The sequence below is a fragment of the Wolffia australiana genome, chromosome 2, assembly GCF_029677425.1.
Source record: "Wolffia australiana isolate 7733 chromosome 2, ASM2967742v1".
Taxonomy (NCBI): domain Eukaryota; kingdom Viridiplantae; phylum Streptophyta; class Magnoliopsida; order Alismatales; family Araceae; genus Wolffia; species Wolffia australiana.
Window position 1 is genome coordinate 6,178,708 of NC_135836.1, and position 18,028 is coordinate 6,196,735.

The 18,028-nt window shown below is 41.4% G+C and overlaps 1 pseudogene; it reads right to left on the reverse strand.

Annotated features, from left to right (window-relative positions):
* Nucleotides 1–11,695: 11,695 nt before the first annotated feature.
* LOC144700330 (small nucleolar RNA R71) lies at nucleotides 11,696–11,774 on the reverse strand (annotated as a pseudogene).
* Between the last annotated feature and the right edge of the window lie 6,254 nt (nucleotides 11,775–18,028).

The following is an 18,028-nucleotide window of genomic DNA, read 5'->3' on the forward strand; positions in this document are numbered from 1 at the left end:
AGCATCCGTCAACATAAATAGGAAAGATAGAATGCCCCTACAACCCATCCTAGAAGTAGAAATATTTGATTTATGGGAATCGATTTTATGGGTTCCTTCCTAGTTCTAATGGTTATGAATATATTTTGATGGCTGTCGATTATGTCTCCAAATGGGTAGAAGCCATTCCTCCAAAACCAATGACAGTAAGGTAGTGACTATCATTAGTGATGGAGGTTCCCACTTTACAAACTACAACTTTAGGAACCTCCTCAAGAAGTTTGGTGTCCATCATCAGTCACTACTCCTTATCACCCTCAAGCCAATGGCCAAGTTGAATTGTGCAATCGGGCGGTTAAGAAAATTTTGAGCCTAGGAAAGATTGCGTCCGGATGGAAAGATTGGTCTAGGAAGCTAGACGAGGCATTATGGGCCTATAGGACCGCTTACAAAACTCCTCTCGGCATGTCTCCCTTTGGACTTATCTTTGGGAAGGCTTGTCACCTACCACTTGAGTTAGAACACAAGGCCCTGTGGGCTATTAGCAAACTCAACCTAGATTTGGATAGAGCCGGCAAGCATAGACTTCTTCAATCGAATGAGTTGGAAGAGTTAAGAAATGAGGCTTATGAGAATTCGATGATTTATAAAGCCAAGATGAAGATGTTTCATGATAAGAGCTTGAAGAGACGAATTTTTGTAGAGAATCAAAAAGTATGGCTTTACAACTCTAGATTAAAACTCTTTTCAGGAAAATTGAAAACGCGATGGGATGGCCCCTTCCTTGTTCAGCAGGTTTTTGAGAATGGAGCGGTTACCATTTTTGATCCTACATCTCAAAGACAATTCACTGTGAATGGGCAACGGCTCAAACCCTACTTAGAAGAAGAAGATCTTAATAGCCCCATGAATATTACTTTAGAAAAGCCACCGCACGAGAGCTCATGATCTGACTAGTTTTTGCTTCCATTTCCTATTTTCTCTGTTTTGTTATTTTGGTGTGTTTTGTTTTTGTTTTCTTCGTTTTTGTTTCTGTCTTCGTGTGCAGCTACTCCTATCAAGCTAGGTACACGTCACTGGACAACACGAATGCTGATCGCCTTTCCTTCCATGGTTTGATCTCTCTTTCTCCTTTCTCGTAATTATGATTTGTCATGTAGGAACATGCCTTTTTATTGGGGGGAGGGGAGTACAGTTGCATGCATCATCCATTAAAATTTTTCGTTTTGCATTCACAAACCATGGATATTTGATGATCCTAGGAGATGCTTGTCCAATGATATGCATGATAATTCGATTCTTTTCAAAGGGTAGAGGTGCAAGAGCGGCCAGATAGGACATCCTAGGTGAAGTAAGCCTAGCTAGGTGCACTATGATACGTACTATTTCATCCACATCTCTTACCATTATATTTCTCTCACCTCACCACCGACTTGGGTTGAGTTAGCACTTACATGCCGAAATTTTTAGCTTTCGTGGAGAGTAGGGTTAGTGCTAGCTCATTGGCAATATTATTATGATGTGAGTGAAGCTCCCTGAACCAAGAAGGATACAAAACTTCGTCGGGGGAATAAGCTGCCGGTCTACTAAGGACGGCAGATGGGTAGTGGATAAGCGCCACCAAATTATAGAGTGAAAGCTGCATTGCGCCAAAAACAAGCAAAAGCTTGCATCATAGTTACTAAAGTTGATTGTCATAAAATGACCAACAAGCAGCAAATGCCAAAGAAAATAAAGGTGGAAAAGCTGTCTCCCATGTGTTTGAGCCGATGCTACTATAGCCATAGTATTGAGCTACCATTAGCACCGCTCTCACGCCTTGTTCAGTAGTGCGCTTGGGGTGTTAACTCGACCTTACTCCATATACTATGTACTTACTATATGTACACCGTAGATCAAGTGCACTTAGTTGAGGTAGAAGGCTAAGATAGATCCTAAATTTCTCCTATGCTGGTCAAGTTCAATTGCTGAAAATACTCCTTGAAAAGAGCATGAATCAAAGCTATCGGAGTCGGGTCAACTTGAGATCATCTTTTATTCTCACCTGCATTTCATTACTAAAGGACTAGTAATGATCTAAGTTAGGGTGTTTGATGACTCTCAAATATGTCATCAAATAATTAAACTTTTAGTTCTCATTCATCAAAATTATAATGTTAATTCATGCTAATATCATGCATATGCATCATTTTGTAAAATCACTAACCCCACTTGATCCTTTGAATCAAGTGGAATATATTAACATTTTATGGTTAGTAAACATTCAGAGACAGGTTAAGAAGATCAAGGAAAGAGACGAGGATCAAGAGGAGCGGCAAAAATTCAAAGAAGCAGAAATTACGAAAATGCCCTGGGCATGACTTAAGAGAAACCTATAAATACTCTCTTGAGAGTTGATTTTAGGTTGTCCAGAATTTCTCTCAAGGAAGCTAGGGCTTGGAGAGAAAGGATTTCTGCAGACCCTCAAGGCTGATGACCATTTGAGCTGGGAGAGAAGCCGAGGAGTAGGCTGGAGCACGGCGATCGTCGCCTTGCCGGAAGGAGTGACACAAGGAGGCGTGAGCATTCGGTTTTGGTACAATCTTCTTCTCCCTTCTAAGACAGTCAGGGTTGGGCTGAAGATCACAAGCTGTGTCTTCAGCATTTCCAATTCTGTTGTTCCTTTGGTTACGTTTGATTTGAATCCCATAGTTGATTGAATCGTTTTCCATTATGTCTAGCAAAAATTTCATTGTTCTCGCATCCGATCGTGAACTCCTTCCTGCAGAACTTCCGGCTGCTAGCAGCAGGCCTCAGCCTGGGTTGCCAGCAATCAAGTAGCAAACAAGCTGCGCGCGAATCAGCGCTGCGAGCAGCTCGCCGCGCACCATGGCGCGCGTAGAGCTCGCCCGCCAGCGCAGCAGCGGCGTGCAGGTTCGCCAGCGCGGCAGCAGCGCGCGAGCAGGCTCACCAGCGCGGCGTTGGCGGCGTGCACAAACACCGCAGGTGTTTGCTCAATTGCCTCACAGGGCATAGCGAACCGTCAACAAAGAAAATTTCTCTCGGCGGTTCTGCTCAATTGAGTTTGCCAAGATATCTCCGTAAAACTTAACTGAAGATAATTTGACTGAAGAATTAGCTGAATCCATACTTTTAAGGAATTTTCGCAACTTATTCTGAAGAAAATTTCTACAGAGATTAACACTTGGAATTTTCCGCTGTTTTCTTTGCTACGTGGATCGACCCTTGCTTGCCAAAGGCTGTGAGGTTATAAATTTCGTTGCATAAGCTCAATCCTCTGCAATTCAACTGATAAATAACCAGTAAAAAACACCTAAAATTGGGCTCATCAACTGGCACCGTTGAGCACGGTATTATAGTAGGAATTTTTGTTTTCTGAATCTACAGTCATTCTTTATTATCCTCTTAAGCTGAAGGACTTTAAAATCCTCAGCTCATCGTCTGCTAACATTTTGCTGAAGATTTATGGTAATAACACGCTCAGGAGCTGGTGAGAAGTCTGCAGAAAACATTAGTAGAGACGCCACCCCAGATTCTACAGTCACAGAACCAGAAATTCAGCAGAGAAATATGGCTGAAGAGATACATCAGCAAAATGAGAGGAGAAGAACTATGCTGGATAGGTCTACACCATCCGGAAGCTTCGACAAACGATGTAAATCTAAACATCGGTGAAGGTATCTTGTTTCGATACGATAATGCATTGATCAATTCTCTACCTGAATTTAACGGATTACCTGCACAGAATTCGTTAGAATTCCTTGATGATTTTCATATTAGATGCTCTTCTCAAAATGTTCCTGGAATATCTACGGAGATGTTAAAAATGAAATATTTTCCTCTAACTCTTAAAGATAAAGCGTTTGCATGGTATCGTAATCTAGGAATCACTTTTAATTCTTGGGAAGAGATGCAAGGAAAATTTGTGCAGAAATTTTACCCTCTCTCCAGCGAATTTTTATAGAAGAGAAATTCACAATTTCCATCCTCATGACGGAGAAGCATTTAGTGAGTCATGGGAGAGATTCAATGATTTGTTGAGAAATGTCTCACCATGGCATTGAGCAATGTCAACTAGCCCAAATATTTTATGAATCTCTCTGATTTTATGAAAAACAAAGTAAATCTCGCCGGGTGGAACGTTTTACACATACGAGGATGAGGTTTTCGATATTTTGGAGAGAGTTGCAGAAACTGACTTGCAGGAGATTGGAGCCAATCAGAATGGGAGAAACCTGCAGCCAAAAAGAGCAGGAGTTCTATAGGTTAACGCCAAGGAGGGAGAGCTACAAGCGGGCCTAAGGGAGACTAACCAGAAATTGGAGGAGCTCACCTCCACCTTGAAGAATGTCTTTTTAGGCAACTCTCCTATCATTAAAGCTAAGATCTGCTCTCTCTGCTTCAGTAGGGAACATGAAGATGGGGCCTGCCAAGCCATGGAAGAAGAGGTGAAGGCCTTCAACTAGCCGCAACAACAACCGTGGGCAGGTCAAAAGAGGCCAAATTTCCAAAACGGAGGGAGCTTCACCAAAGGAACAAAGCTCCTTTTCAACACCAATTTCAGTAGAAGCAGCAGTTTCAATCAAGACACCAACAGCAGTATCATGCTCCCTCTCAAACTCAACCTGATTTCTCTACACTAACCCCGGTTATTTCAGATATGATCGAGAAGCAAAATCAGAAGTTGAGAGCGGAGATGGAGATGCGCATGCAAGTCATGATGGAGTTCCAAACGAAGCAGATGTTGGAGTCCCAACAACAGATGAGGAAGCTATTGGAGAGCTTTAGATCTGCACCACCTGAACACCAAGGTATAACTCTAGAACCCCATTGCACATCATATAAACTTCCCACGAAACCGGTAATAAATCCATGCAACCTACATCATGTGCAACACTCCATTCATAATGATACGAATGGAGAAGATCCTGAAGTTCTAGCAATCTCAAAATTGAGAAATGGAAAGGAACTTCAGGATCCTTATCAAATTCTATAGAGAATTCTAAGAAGGGGAATGAATCAAGAGAGGAAGAAGGAGAGGATTCTTCCTCGTGGAGGAACCTCTACCTTCTCTACGAGTGGGCAACATGTTCCTTACCCTTCAGCTTTAAATAGGAAAAACCGACTCTTGATTATGAAAATAGATTACTTGAGAACTTTAAAGAGCCACCATGACTGTTACTATAGAGGACATGCTTAGGTGTGCACCCTCCTAAAGAAATACCTTAAGGATTCTTGCACCATTAGGAAGCCTAGGGAAGTAGTTAAATTATCTGAAAATGCCTCTAGCATCCTTAATGACATCCCTATCAAAATGAGAGACCGAGCCCTTTTATCACATTCTCTAAAGTTTTATTAGATACGGGAGCAAGCATAAGCATCATCCCAACGGCATTATATAAGGAGTGTGGGTTTGGAGAATTAGAGGAAATACATATGGATTTACTCTGGCTGATGGAACTGTTAGGTAACCGAGGAAGGTTAACCGATGTCATGATCACTGTAGAGAATTGTGAAATACCCATAGATTTTATAGTGACTGATGTGAAAATATCGGGAAACATTAGCTTAGCTCCTATTATCTTAGGAAGACCATTTCTAGTTACGCAAAAATGATAATGGATTGGGAAAAGGGACGGTGGAGTTTAAAATTGGAAAGGAGAGAGTTCAACTTGATATATCAAAAATGATCAAATGTCCCTTAGGAAGCAATGAGGAGTTAAAATTGTGTGCAGGGGTGACAGAGAGGATGTGATTAAGGAATACTTGTCACAAGTAGAGGGCAGAGAGCTAGAGGAAGAAATCATAGACTCCCTTCGGTAGAGGTAGGACCAGAATTGAAACCCTTACCCTCATCCCTCAAATATGCATATCTAGATGAGAAGAAAATCTTAGTAATCATTTCCTCATCACTCACTCCTGAACAAAGAAAGTGACTTGCTCGATGTACTTAGGGAGCACAAAAATGCCATAGGTTGGACATTTGATGATATTAGGGAATTCCATCTTGATCTGTGAACATAGGATATTTTTAGAAGAGGAAGCAAGACCTTGTAGAGCATCAAAGGAGACTCAACCCTTACATGAGAGAAGTTCTTGAGAAAGAAATTATAAAGTGGTTGAATGCAGGAATTATTTATGCCATATCCGACAGTAGATGGGTGAGTCCCGTACACATGGTACCAAAGAAATCTGGAATTACAGTAGAAGTGAATGAAAAGGAAGAGGTGCAGAAGAGATTGACCACTGGATGGAGAGTATGTATTGATTATAGGAAGCTAAACAAGGCAACCAAGAAAGACCACTACCCTCTACCCTTTATGGATCAAATATTAGAAAAGTTGTCGGGCAACAATAGTTTTGTTTTCTTGACGGTTATTCAGTGTACAACCAAGTAAACATCCATCCTGATGATCAACAGAAGACAACATTTACGAGTCCCGTAGGGACATATGCCTAGGCGTATGCCCTTCCGGGCTATGCAATGCCCCCGCCACATTTCAGCGATGTATGAATGCCTCTTTTCTGATTTAGTAGGAGAATGTCTAGAAATCTTTATGGATGATTTTTCAGTTTTGGATCTACCTTTGAAAACTGCTTACTAAGCCTCACCAAAGTATTGAAGAGGTGCATTGAGTCCAACCTTGTCCTAAGCTGGGAAAAATCCCATTTCATGGTGCAGGAGGAGTAGTGCTGGGACACATGGTCAGCAACCGTGGATTGGAAGTGGACAAGGCCAAGATCGAAATCATCCAGGGTCTTCCACCTCCAACCAACCTAAAAACCCTTAGGGGTTTCCTCGACCTGGGTTTCTATAGACGTTTCATTCTTGACTTTGCTAAAATTTCCAAACCTCTTACAAATATTTTATCGTCTAAGAACAATGAGTTTGAACTAACACTAGAAGCTAAAGATGCATTTTATAAATTGAAGGAAGCCTTAGTTAATGCGCCTATCTTGCAAGGGCCCGCTTGGACCCTTCCTTTTGAACTAATGTGTGATGCTTCTGATTTTGCAGTAGGTGCAGTGTTAGGTCAGCAAATCGACAAGAAACCCGTGGTTATCTACTACACCAGCAGAACCTTAGTGGACGCGCAGCTAAATTATACTACTACTGAGAAGGAACTGCTAGCCATTATTTTGCTTTAGAAAAGTTTAGATCTTACTTGTTAGGTAGTAAAATTACTGTTTTCTGACCATGCAGCTATTAGATACTTGTTAACGAAGAAGGAGGCCAAACCTAGGTTGATTAGATGGGTGCTTTTATTGCAGGAATTTGATTTAGAGATCAAAGATAAGAAAGGGTGTGAAAATGTAGTAGCAGATCATCTCTCTCGAATCATGAGCATCTAACCTGAGATTATAAATGATGCATTTCCTGATGAATATGTCCTAACGCACAAGGAACATCGCTTCCTTGAGTACGCACATTGTCAATTTGTTGGTTTCAGGAAAAATTCCCACAGGATGGATGTCTCATGGGAGGAAGAAGCTGTAAGGATGCACAATTTTACTTTTGGGAAGATCCGGAGCTATTCCATCAAGGCCAAGATCAAATTTTGAGGGTGTGTCCCCGAGAGCGAGCAAAGAAGCATTTTGGAATTCTGTCATTCCAAACCGGAGGACACTACTCGGCCAAGGTAACAACTCATAAAGTTGTTGAATCGGGTTTCTTTTGGCCTACATTATTTCATGGCCTTAGAAATTTTATAATACTTGTTTAGCATGCCAAGCATCCGTCAACATAAATAGGAAAGATAGAATGCCCCTACAACCCATCCTAGAAGTAGAAATATTTGATTTATGGGAATCGATTTTATGGGTTCCTTCCTAGTTCTAATGGTTATGAATATATTTTGATGGCTGTCGATTATGTCTCCAAATGGGTAGAAGCCATTCCCTCCAAAACCAATGACAGTAAGGTAGTGACTATCATTAGTGATGGAGGTTCCCACTTACAAACTACAACTTTAGGAACCTCCTCAAGAAGTTTGGTGTCCATCATCAGTCACTACTCCTTATCACCCTCAAGCCAATGGCCAAGTTGAATTGTGCAATCGGGCGGTTAAGAAAATTTTGAGCCTAGGAAAGATTGCGTCCGGATGGGAAAGATTGGTCTAGGAAGCTAGACGAGGCATTATGGGCCTATAGGACCGCTTACAAAACTCCTCTCGGCATGTCTCCCTTTGGACTTATCTTTGGGAAGGCTTGTCACCTACCACTTGAGTTAGAACACAAGGCCCTGTGGGGCTATTAGCAAACTCAACCTAGATTTGGATAGAGCCGCAAGCATAGACTTCTTCAATCGAATGAGTTGGAAGAGTTAAGAAATGAGGCTTATGAGAATTCGATGATTTATAAAGCCAAGATGAAGATGTTTCATGATAAGAGCTTGAAGAGGCAATTTTGTAGAGAATCAAAAAGTATGGCTTTACAACTCTAGATTAAAACTCTTTTCAGGAAAATTGAAAACGCGATGGGATGGCCTTCCTTGTTCAGCAGGTTTTGAGAATGGAGCGTTACCATTTTTGATCCTACATCTCAAAGACAATTCACTGTGAATGGGCAACGGCTCAAACCCTACTTAGAAGAAGAAGATCTTAATAGCCCCATGAATATTACTTTAGAAAAGCCACCGCACGAGAGCTCATGATCTGACTAGTTTTTGCTTCCATTTCCTATTTTCTCTGTTTTGTTATTTTGGTGTGTTTTGTTTTTGTTTTCTTCGTTTTTGTTTCTGTCTTCGTGTGCAGCTACTCCTATCCAAGCTAGGTACACCGTCACTGGACAACACGAATGCTGATCGCCGCCTTTCCTTCCATGGTTTGATCTCTCTTTCTCCTTTCTCGTAATTATGATTTGTCATGTAGGAACATGCCTTTTTATTGGGGGGAGGGGAGTACAGTTGCATGCATCATCCATTAAAAATTTTCGTTTGCATTCACAAACCATGGATATTTGATGATCCTAGGAGATGCTTGTCAATGATATGCATGATAATTCGATTCTTTTCAAAGGGTAGAGGTGCAAGAGTGGGCAGCTAGGAAATCCTAGGTGAAGTAAGCCTAGCTAGGTGCACTATGATACGTACTATTTCATCCACATCTCTTACCATTATATTTCTCTCACCTCACCACCGACTTCGGGTTGAGTTAGCACTTACATGCACGAAATTTTTAGCTTTAGTGGAGAGTAGGGTTAGTGCTAGCTCATTGGCAATATTATTATGATGTGAGTGAAGCTCCCTGAACCAAGAAGGATACAAAACTTCATCGGGGGAATAAGCTGCCGGTCTACTAAGGGCGGCAGATGGGTAGTGGATAAGCGCCACCAAATTATAAAGTGAAAGCTGCATTGCGCAAAACAAGCAAAAGCTTGCATCATAGTTACTAAAGTTGATTGTCATAAAAATGACCAACAAGCAGCAAATGCCAAAGAAAATAAAGGTGGAAAAGCTGTCTCCCATGTGTTTGAGCCGATGCTACTATAGCCATAGTATTGAGCTACCATTAGCACCGCTCTCACGCCTTGTTCAGTAGTGCGCTTGGGGTGTTAACTCGACCTTACTCCATATACTATGTACTTACTATATGTACACCGTAGATCAAGTGCACTGAGGTGAGGTAGAAGGCTAAGATAGATCCTAAATTTCTCCTATGCTGGTCAAGTTCAATTGCTGAAAATACTCCTTGAAAAGAGCATGAATCAAAGCTATCGGAAGTCGAGGTCAACTTGAGATCATCTTTTATTCTCACCTGCATTTCATTACTAAAGGACTAGTAATGATCTAAGTTAGTGTTTGATGACTCTCAAATATGTCATCAAATAATTAAACTTTTTAGTTCTCATTCATCAAAATTATAATGTTAATTCATGCTAATATCATGCATATGCATCATTTTGTAAAATCACTAACCCCACTTGATCCTTTGAATCAAGTGGAATATATTTAACATTTTATGGTTAGTAAACATTCAGAGACAGGTTAAGAAGATCAAGGAAAGAGACGAGGATCAAGAGGAGCGGGCAAAAATTCAAAGAAGCAGAAATTACGAAACTGCCCCTGGGCATGACTTAAGAGAAACCTATAAATACTCTCTTGAGAGTTGATTTTAGGTTGTCCAGAATTTCTCAAGGAAGCTAGGGCTTGGAGAAAGGATTTCTGCAGACCCTCCAAGGCTGATGACCATTTGAGCTGGGAGAGAAGCAAGGAGTAGCTGGAGCACGACGATCGTCGCCTTGCGGAAGGAGTGACACAAGGAGGCGTGAGCATTTCGGTTTTGGTACAATCTTCTTCTCCTTCTAAGACAGTCAGGTTGGGCTGAAGATCACAAGCTGTGTCTTCAGCATTTCCAATTCTGTTGTTCCTTTGGTTACGTTTGATTTGAATCCATAGTTGATTGAATCGTTTTCCATTATGTCTAGCAAAATTTCATTGTTCTCGCATCCGATCGTGAACTCCTTCCCTGCAGAACTTCCGACTGCTAGCAACCCAGGCCTCAGCCTAGGGTTGCCAGCAATCAAGTAACAGCAAGCTCGCCTCGCGAATCAGCACTGCGAGCAGGCTCGCGCGCACCGCGGCGCGTAGCGCGAGCTTCGCCGCCAGCGCAGCAGCGCGCCAGTGCAGGTTCGCCCGCGCGCAGCAGCGCCGCGAGCAGGCTCACCAGCGCGCAGGCGTTCGCGCGTGCACAAACACCTGCAGGGTGTTTGCTCAATTGCCTCACGGGGCATAAGCGAACCGTCAACAAAGAAAATTTCTCTCTGCAGCGGTTCTGCTCAATTGAGTTTGCCAAGATATCTCCGTAAAACTTAACTGAAGATAATTTGACTGAAGAATTAGCTGAATCCATACTTTTAAGGAATTTTTGCAACTTATTCTGAAGAAAATTTCTACAGAGATTAACACTTGGAATTTTCAGCTGTTTTCTTTGCTACGTGGATCGACCCTTGCTTGCCAAAGGCTGTGAGGTTATAAATTTCGTTGCATAAGCTCAATCCTCACACGAATTCAACTGATAAATAACCAGTAAAAAACACCCTAAAATTGGGCTCATCAACTGGCACCGTTGCCGGGGAGCACGGTATTATAGTAGGAATTTTGTTTTTCTGAATCTACAGTCATTCTTTATTATCCTCTTAAGCTGAAGGACTTTAAAATCCTCAGCTCATCGTCTGCTAACATTTTGCTGAAGATTTATGGTAGTAACACGCCAGAGCTGTGAGAAGTCTGCAGAAAACATTAGTAGAGACGCCACCCCAGATTCTACAGTCACAGAACCAGAAATTCAGCAGAGAAATATGGCTGAAGAGATACATCAGCAAAATGAGAGGAGAAGAACTATGCTGGATAGGTCTACACCATCCGGAAGCTTACGACAAACCGATGTAAATCTAAACATCGGTGAAGGTATCTTGTTTCGATACGATAATGCATTGATCAATTCTCTACCTGAATTTAACGGATTACCTGCACAGAATTCGTTAGAATTCCTTGATGATTTTCATATTAGATGCTCTTCTCAAAATGTTCCTGGAATATCTACGGAGATGTTAAAAATGAAATATTTTCCTCTAACTCTTAAAGATAAAGCGTTTGCATGGTATCGTAATCTAGGAATCACTTTTAATTCTTGGGAAGAGATGCAAGGAAAATTTGTGCAGAAATTTTACCCTCTCTCCAAAACGAATTTTTATAGAAGAGAAATTCACAATTTCCATCCTCATGACGGAGAAGCATTTAGTGAGTCATGGGAGAGATTCAATGATTTGTTGAGGAAATGTCCTCACCATGGCATTGAGCAATGTCAACTAGCCCAAATATTTTATGAATCTCTCTGATTTTATGAAAAACAAAGTAAATCTCGCTTCGGGTGGAACGTTTTACACATACGAGGATGAGGTTTTGATATTTTGGAGAGAGTTGCAGAAACTGACTTGCAGGAGATTGGAGCCAATCAGAATGGGAGAAACCTGCAGCCAAAAGAGCAGGAGTTCTATAGGTTAACGCCAAGGAGGGAGAGCTACAAGCGGCCTAAGGGAGACTAACCAGAAATTGGAGGAGCTCACCTCCACCTTGAAGAATGTCTTTTTAGGCAACTCTCCTATCATTAAAGCTAAGATCTGCTCTCTCTGCTTCAGTAGGGAACATGCAGATGGGGCATGCCAAGCCATGGAAGAAGAGGTGACGGCCTTCAACTAGCCGCAACAACCGTGGGCAGGTCAAAAGAGGCCAAACTTCCAAAACGGAGGGAGCTTCACCAAAGGGAACAAAGCTCCTTTTCAACACCAATTTCAGTAGAAGCAGCAGTTTCAATCAAGACACCAACAGCAGTATCATGCTCCTCTCAAACTCAACCTGATTTCTCTACACTAACCCGGTTATTTCAGATATGATCGAGAAGCAAAATCAGAAGTTGAGAGCGGAGATGGAGATGCGCATGCAAGTCATGATGGAGTTCCAAACGAAGCAGATGTTGGAGTCCCAAGAACAGATGAGGAAGCTATTGGAGAGCTTCAGACCTGCACCACCTGAACACCAAGGTATAACTCTAGAACCCCATTGCACATCATATAAACTTCCCACGAAACCGATAATAAATCCATGCAACCTACATCATGTGCAACACTCCATTCATGATGATACGAATGGAGAAGATCCTGAAGTTCTAGCAATCTCAAAATTGAGAAATGGAAAGGAACTTCAGGATCCTTATCAGAATTTATAGAGAATTCTAAGAAGGGAATGAATCAAGAGAGGAAGAAGGAGAGGATTCTTCCTCGTGGAGGAACCTCTACCTTCTACAGTGGGCAACATGTTCCTTACCCTTCAGCTTTAAATAGGAAAAACCGACTCTTGATTATGAAAATAGATTACTTGAGAACTTTAAAAGAGCCACCATGACTGTTACTATAGAGGACATGCTTAGGTGTGCACCCTCCCTAAAGAAATACCTTAAGGATTCTTGCACCATTAGGAAGCCTAGGGAAGTAGTTAAATTATCTGAAAATGCCTCTAGCATCCTTAATGACATCCCTATCAAAATGAGAGACCCCGGAGCCCCTTTTATCACATTCTCTAAAGTTTTATTAGATACGGGAGCAAGCATAAGCATCATCCCAACGGCATTATATAAGAGTGTGGGTTTGGAGAATTAGAGAAATACATATGGATTTACTCTAGGCTGATGGAACTGTTAGGTAACCGAGGAAGGTTAACCGATGTCATGATCACTGTAGAGAATTGTGAAATACCCATAGATTTTATAGTGACTGATGTGAAAATATCGGGAAACATTAGCTTAGCTCCTATTATCTTAGGAAGACCATTTCTAGTTACGGCAAAAATGATAATGGATTGGGAAAGGGGGACGGTGGAGTTTAAAATTGGAAAGGAGAGAGGTCAACTTGATATATCAAAAATGATCAAATGTCCCTTAGGAAGCAATGAGGAGTTAAAATTGTGTGCAGGGGGTGACAGAGAGGATGTGATTAAGGAATACTTGTCACAAGTAGAGGCAGAGAGCTAGAGGAAGAAATCATAGACTCCTTCGGTAGAGGTAGGACCAGAATTGAAACCCTTACCCTCATCCCTCAAATATGCATATCTAGATGAGAAGAAAATCTTACCGGTAATCATTTCCTCATCACTCACTCCTGAACAAGAAAGTGACTTGCTCGATGTACTTAGGGAGCACAAAAATGCCATAGGTTGGACATTTGATGATATTAGGGGAATTCCATCTTCGATCTGTGAACATAGGATATTTTTAGAAGAGGAAGCAAGACCTTGTAGAGAGCATCAAAGGAGACTCAACCCTTACATGAGAGAAGTTCTTGAGAAAGAAATTATAAAGTGGTTGAATGCAGGAATTATTTATGCCATATCCGACAGTAGATGGGTGAGTCCCGTACACATGGTACCAAAGAAATCTGGAATTACAGTAGAAGTGAATGAAAAAGGGGAAGAGGTGCAGAAGAGATTGACCACTGGATGGAGAGTATGTATTGATTATAGGAAGCTAAACAAGGCAACCAAGAAAGACCACTACCCTCTACCCTTTATGGATCAAATATTAGAAAAGTTGTCGGGGCAACAATAGTTTTGTTTTCTTGACGGTTATTCAGTGTACAACCAAGTAAACATCCATCCTGATGATCAACAGAAGACAACATTTACGAGTCCCGTAGGGACATATGCCTTTAGGCGTATGCCCTTCGGGCTATGCAATGCCCCCGCCACATTTCAGCGATGTATGAATGCCCTCTTTTCTGATTTAGTAGGAGAATGTCTAGAAATCTTTATGGATGATTTTTCAGTTTTTGGATCTACCTTTGAAAACTGCTTACTAAGCCTCACCAAAGTATTGAAGAGGTGCATTGAGTCCAACCCTGTCCTAAGCTGGAAAAATCCCATTTCATGGTGCAGGAGGAGTAGTGCTGGGACACATGGTCAGCAACCGTGGATTGAAGTGGACAAGGCCAAGATCGAAATCATCCAGGGTCTTCCACCTCCAACCAACCTAAAAACCCTTAGGGGTTTCCTCGGCCACGCGGGTTTCTATAGACGTTTCATTCTTGACTTTGCTAAAATTTCCAAACCTCTTACAAATATTTTATCGTCTAAGAACAATGAGTTTGAACTAACACTAGAAGCTAAAGATGCATTTTATAAATTGAAGGAAGCCTTAGTTAATGCGCCTATCTTGCAAGGGCCCGATTGGACCCTTCCTTTTGAACTAATGTGTGATGCTTCTGATTTTGCAGTAGGTGCAGTGTTAGGTCAGCAAATCGACAAGAAACCCGTGGTTATCTACTACACCAGCAGAACCTTAGTGGACGCGCAGCTAAATTATACTACTACTGAGAAGGAACTGCTAGCCATTATTTTTGCTTTAGAAAAGTTTAGATCTTACTTGTTAGGTAGTAAAATTACTGTTTTTTCTGACCATGCAGCTATTAGATACTTGTTAACGAAGAAGGAGGCCAAACCTAGGTTGATTAGATGGGTGCTTTTATTGCAGGAATTTGATTTAGAGATCAAAGATAAGAAAGGGTGTGAAAATGTAGTAGCAGATCATCTCTCTCGAATCATGAGCATCTAACCTGAGATTATAAATGATGCATTTCCTGATGAATATGTCCTAACCGCACAAGGAACATCGCTTCCTTGGTACGCGCACATTGTCAATTTGTTGGTTTCAGGAAAAATTCCCACAGGATGGATGTCTCATGGGAGGAAGAAGCTGCTTAAGGATGCACAATTTACTTTTGGGAAGATCCGGAGCTATTCCATCAAGGCCAAGATCAAATTTTGAGGCGGTGTGTCCCGAGAGCGAGCAAAGAAGCATTTTGGAATTCTGTCATTCCAAACCCGGAGGACACTACTGCCAAGGTAACAACTCATAAAGTTGTTGAAGCGGGTTTCTTTTGGCCTACATTATTTCATGACGCCCAGAAATTTTATAATACTTGTTTAGCATGCCAAGCATCCGTCAACATAAATAGGAAAGATAGAATGCCCCTACAACCCATCCTAGAAGTAGAAATATTTGATTTATGGGGAATCGATTTTATGGGTTCCTTCCCTAGTTCTAATGGTTATGAATATATTTTGATGGCTGTCGATTATGTCTCCAAATGGGTAGAAGCCATTCCTCCAAAACCAATGACAGTAAGGTAGTGACTATCATTAGTGATGGAGGTTCCCACTTACAAACTACAACTTTAGGAACCTCCTCAAGAAGTTTGGTGTCCATCATCGAGTCACTACTCCTTATCACCCTCAAGCCAATGGCCAAGTTGAATTGTGCAATCGGGCGGTTAAGAAAATTTTGAGCCTAGGAAAGATTGCGTCCGGATGGGAAAGATTGGTCTAGGAAGCTAGACGAGGCATTATGGGCCTATAGGACCGCTTACAAAACTCCTCTCGGCATGTCTCCCTTTGGACTTATCTTTGGGAAGGCTTGTCACCTACCACTTGAGTTAGAACACAAGGCCCTGTGGGCTATTAGCAAACTCAACCTAGATTTGGATAGAGCCGGCAAGCATAGACTTCTTCAATCGAATGAGTTGGAAGAGTTAAGAAATGAGGCTTATGAGAATTCGATGATTTATAAAGCCAAGATGAAGATGTTTCATGATAAGAGCTTGAAGAGACGAATTTTTGTAGAGAATCAAAAAGTATGGCTTTACAACTCTAGATTAAAACTCTTTTCAGGAAAATTGAAAACGCGATGGGATGGCCCATTCCTTGTTCAGCAGGTTTTGAGAATGGAGCGGTTACCATTTTTGATCCTACATCTCAAAGACAATTCACTGTGAATGGGCAACGGCTCAAACCCTACTTAGAAGAAGAAGATCTTAATAGCCCCATGAATATTACTTTAGAAAAGCCACATACGAGCTCATGATCTGACTAGTTTTGCTTCCATTTCCTATTTTCTCTGTTTTGTTATTTTGGTGTGTTTTGTTTTGTTTTCTTCGTTTTTGTTTCTGTCTTCGTGTGCAGCTACTCCTATCCAAGCTAGGTACACCGTCACTGGACAACACGAATGCTGATCGCCGCCTTTCCTTCCATGGTTTGATCTCTCTTTCTCCTTTCTCGTAATTATGATTTGTCATGTAGGAACATGCCTTTTATTGGGGAGGAGTACAGTTGCATGCATCATCCATTAAAATTTTCGTTTTGCATTCACAAACCATGGATATTTGATGATCCTAGGAGATGCTTGTCCAATGATATGCATGATAATTCGATTCTTTTCAAAAGGGTAGAGGTGCAAGAGTGGCCAGCTAGGAAATCCTAGGTGAAGTAAGCCTCGCTAGGTGCACTATGATACGTACTATTTCATCCACATCTCTTACCATTTTATTTTCTCCACCTCACCACCGACTTGGGTTGAGTTAGCACTTACATGCACGAAATTTTTAGCTTTAGTGGAGAGTAGGGTTAGTGCTAGCTCATTGGCAATATTATTATGATGTGAGTGAAGCTCCTGAACCAAGAAGGATACAAAACCGTGGGAATAAGCTGCCGGTCTACTAAGGGCGGCAGATGGAGTAGTGGATAGCGCCACCAAATTATAAAGTGAAAGCTGCATTGCGCAAAACAAGCAAAAGCTTGCATCATAGTTACTAAAGTTGATTGTCATAAAAAATGACCAACAAGCAGCAAATGCCAAAGAAAATAAAGGTGGAAAAGCTGTCTCCCATGTGTTTGAGCCGATGCTACTATAGCCATAGTATTGAGCTACCATTAGCACCGCTCCACGCCTTGTTCAGTAGTGCGCTTGGGGTGTTAACTCGACCTTACTCCATATACTATGTACTTACTATATGTACACCGTAGATCAAGTGCACTTAGTTGAGGTAGAAGGCTAAGATAGATCCTAAATTTCTCCTATGCTGGTCAAGTTCAATTGCTGAAAATACTCCTTGAAAAGAGCATGAATCAAAGCTATCGGAAGTCGAGGGTCAACTTGAGATCATCTTTTATTCTCACCTGCATTTCATTACTAAAGGACTAGTAATGATCTAAGTTGGGGGGTGTTTGATGACTCTCAAATATGTCATCAAATAATTAAACTTTTTAGTTCTCATTCATCAAAATTATAATGTTAATTCATGCTAATATCATGCATATGCATCATTTTGTAAAATCACTAACCCCACTTGATCCTTTGAATCAAGTGGAATATATTTAACATTTTATGGTTAGTAAACATTCAGAGACAGGTTAAGAAGATCAAGGAAAGAGACGAGGATCAAGAGGAGCGGGCAAAAATTCAAAGAAGCAGAAATTACGAAAATGCCCCTGGGCATGACTTAAGAGAAACCTATAAATACTCTCTTGAGAGTTGATTTTAGGTTGTCCAGAATTTCTCTCAAGGAAGCTAGGGCTTGGAGAGAAAGGATTTCTGCAGACCCTCCAAGGCTGATGACCATTTGAGCTGGGAGAGAAGCAAGCCGAGGAGTAGCTGGAGCACGACGATCGTCGCCTTGCCCGGAAGGAGTGACACAAGGAGGCGTGAGCATTTCGGTTTTGGTACAA